Raw genomic sequence first — 3893 nt, 5'->3', positions numbered from 1 at the left:
AGGCACCGAAAGGAGAAGGCCTTGTGATAGATAATCAAGGAACTGGACTTAATTAACTTAGATCTAGAAATAGACTAAGGATTAAGATGATTTATAGATTAATTAAAGAACTTAATGGGTCTTAATTAACTCTAACTCCACGAAAGTAGGATTAGATTGATTAAGGCACTCTTTGTCCCACTCGAAAGGGTATTCAAAGGATTTAAGAATTAATCTCCTTAAAACCTGTAAGTTCCGCAAGATTGGATAACCAATTTAAAATCCCAAAATAGCTTGAATATGAAATCCCGAACTCCGGAATCGCCTTTTTATCATTGTCAATTTCTAATTGAATTTAATTACTTGCCATTTTAAATATTGCCATATTTGAATTTTCTTATTTTAATTTGATGCAAATTTAGTTAAATCATTACATAGTTGAATAGATTATTAATTTTGCACATATAGATTTCATACTCCAATACCCATCAATTTATTGCTTTAATTTCCAAAATAGTTCAATTTAGTCAACTTTTTATATCAAAAATTCAATCATTAACACAACTCCTCATGGGAACGATATCTTTTCTATATTACTTGTACGACCCGTGCACTTGCTGTTGGGCCACATCAATAATTCTGGTATATTTATTTACAATTGACTCCTTTCCAATGAAAATAACAAGCTATAGCTGAACTGACGCTTACAACAGAAATTTACTTAGGAGCTAATGAAAGGGTAGTTTCCTGCTGGATGAGAAAACCAAAAACATCAAAGCTACAGCTTCAACAGGCACAAGAGAATATTCTATTTATAGGTATCAGGATTTTCCAAGAGGTAGGCTTCAACAGCCTTGAAAATTTCCAAGGACTTTTCTTTGCCAGCCTTAATCTATTCTCGCTTGAGCTCGAAGTCTCCAATAGTAAAGCAGGTGCTTTTGTCCTTGCAAATCGATCCTCCATCAGCAGGTGCCTCAAACTTGATCTCGTTGGAGATTTTCTCAAGCACATTCATCAGGCATCGCCTTCAATCACACTATTTTTATATTAGATTTTCTTTGTCAATTTCTTCAATCCTCTGCTTCACATACTTGAATTGGCTACTGCACAGGATGGATTGTTCAGATTTGTTACAGGCAAGCATATATTGACTATTGTTACACAAATTAGACTGTAAAATATCTTCTAGTTCTTTTTGTAATATACTTGCCTTCCCCGAAAGTGACTTTCCTGACAGTTCCAGGCCCTCAATCTCCTTCAAGGATTTCAACGTTGCTGATGGCCTGTAGAATAACCTTTTGGATCAGATTGTCATTGTCAAGGACAAAAGCCTTGAACAGCTTAGCTGGAGGGACTAGACAGGCAACCTCCAGTTCATAAGTGACCACTCCCATGATCCTAGAAAATAGCAAGAAAAGGAAGCACAGAGAGGAGCAGGTGGGAGAGGAGGAGGATTGATTGATTAATAGTCGGTTCTGAGGTGAGAAAACGTGTGTAAACAATAGAGGTATTTATAGATTGATGCTGACTAATGATTATGGGAAATATCACCTGCAATTTCTTGACTTGTTGGTGATATTGAGTCTGTATTGAGTTTTTTAATCATGTTCATGACTCTCATATCACTGATGATTTAGAACTCACTGGTGTCTGTATGAAGCCTTTGGAACAGAAAAAGAAAGCAACTTTTGAGACAGATGCTTAATGCATAGCTGATTCCAAATGCTGTCCTTTTCCTTTACTAAGAAACAAGTTTATGATTAAAAACTAATTTGCTAAGAAATAATGATATGGATTAAAAACTAATTAAAATTTCAAACAATTGTCAACTTGGGGGCTTAGCTTTCTTGTTAGTAACAACTAACAATTATACGAACATCAATATAATTTATAAACATGTTCTCCCTTGAAGGCTCCTGATGTTTGGCGTAACAAATATTCTCTTTCTTGGATTTTTTCCATTAGAGTTATCCATATGGGTAATGCATTTTTTTTTTAATGAAGGACAATTGATAGGCTATAATAAAAGTACATTTTCCTTTTACCAACTCTTACAGGAATGGGAAAGTTCAATATGATTGTGTTTAATTTTTTGTTCAATTTAGTCCAAAAATTTCAATTTAAGCTCTATTTAGCCTAAAAATCAAGAAATTAACATTCTTGATTTTTGGGATTAGATAAAAAATAAAGAAATTTAGTTTCAAAATTAAGAAATTAAACTTTTTAGGCCCCGTAAGCTACAATGAGCTTGGTTTTGATGAAAGCAAAACTTAATGAAATATATATTAACCATTTGTGCATAAGTATTTGAAGTGATTTTATAGGTTATGATTTGCAAAGATATTAATGGAAGGACTATTCTATTGAAATGGCTGATACAAAAGGAGATTATTATCTTGTATAACACAAGACGAATCAAGGTCCATGAAGAATTAGGATAGAAATTAAGTCTTTAGGTCCATTGTACAAGATTAGAGAGATTAGGTCCATTGTACAAGATTAGAGAGATTATGTCATTTAAGACCTAAAATCAAATTTGTTTTTAGATTCAAGAGTTTAGAAAGTGTTTTTATATCATTTATAAGGTTTTTGAATGGTCAAAATAATTTTTACAGCTTTCTTTCAAAAACTCAAATTTTCAAAATTTAAGTAAGACAGAAGCGAAATTAGTTAACTCGTTGTGAAAATTAGTTTACTAGTTTTGTTGTCTAAAATTTTCTGTCTTACGAAACTAGTTAACCAGTGAAAATTTTAGTTAACTATTTTCATGCTCTAACCTAGCACAACTCTGCTGCACGACTTTCAAAGAAGTAACGGCTAGTTTTTTGAAAATTAAAGAGCCGTAGACACACTCTCTAGCAGATGTTTTTAGCAATGAAAAGCACCTATAAAAGGCATCATTTACTACAATTTTAAAAAATGAAAGTGTTCCTATTCATTGAGAATTTATTGTGCTATTTTTAAAGCTTTTATTCAAATACTTTTGAACTAGAGTGGCAGATCTTCTCTCTCAATCTTTTAGCATTAAATTCTTTATCTGAGAGTTATTGAGAGTGATTTCATCTACACCAAAACCTATTTAAGGTTGTGTAAGTGTGAGAACACACTTGTGGAAGATTTTCAAGCACCTTGTGAAGCTTGTGGTCTTTTGTGGGAAGCAAAGACATTATAAAGATTCTCAAGCCCTTGGGAAGCTTGCTGAGATTGTAAAGGCTTTGAATCTTGCCTGTTGAAAAAGATCAAATAGTAGAGTGGCTCTCAAAGTGGGACTTTAGGAAGAGTGGATGTAGGCTAAGAGAGCCGAACCACTATAAACATTGTGTATGATTCTCTTCTTCTCTTAACTCTTTAATTTTTAGCACTTTGTTTCTTTGATTATATATTGAATGTGTTGAGAATTTATTTTGTTGAGTTAACACTGAGCTTGATCAATTAAACCTGCAAATTCTAATTTATATGTGAAAAATTACACTTGATATTAAGTGATTATTTTGTGTATGAGCTGCTATTTGTGCATAACTTATTTGATTTCTTAAATTATATCTTAAAAACAAAGTTATACACATACATAGAAGTACAAAGCTACAATTTTTCATTAAGCCTTGAGCAAGGACTGAAAAATTGCCTAAAGTATCCAATTCACCCCTCTCTTGGTCACTTTCTTTGAGATAACAAACTTTTTTTAATTTTTTATTTAAATTAAGAAATTTAGCTCTCAAATTTTAGTTTTTAGGTTAGATTAAGCTTAAATTAAAACTTCTGAACTAATTTGGAAAAAAAAAAAAGAAAATTTACTAAATTAAACTTCTCCATTAAGTAAAGGGGCTAAATTGAACATTTTGCCATGAATAAATAGTGAAACTTAAATTTAAAATTTTTTCACTATCTACACAGACAATAAAAAAATAATTAGA

General features: G+C 31.8%; 1 pseudogene; it reads right to left on the bottom strand.

Annotated features, from left to right (window-relative positions):
* Nucleotides 1-787: 787 nt before the first annotated feature.
* Nucleotides 788-1373, bottom strand: LOC131170333 (major allergen Pru ar 1-like; annotated as a pseudogene).
* Between the last annotated feature and the right edge of the window lie 2520 nt (nucleotides 1374-3893).

Source organism: Hevea brasiliensis, chromosome 11 (assembly GCF_030052815.1).
Source record: "Hevea brasiliensis isolate MT/VB/25A 57/8 chromosome 11, ASM3005281v1, whole genome shotgun sequence".
NCBI classification, from domain to species: Eukaryota; Viridiplantae; Streptophyta; class Magnoliopsida; order Malpighiales; family Euphorbiaceae; genus Hevea; species Hevea brasiliensis.
This window is presented reverse-complemented; position numbering and strand designations above follow the sequence as displayed.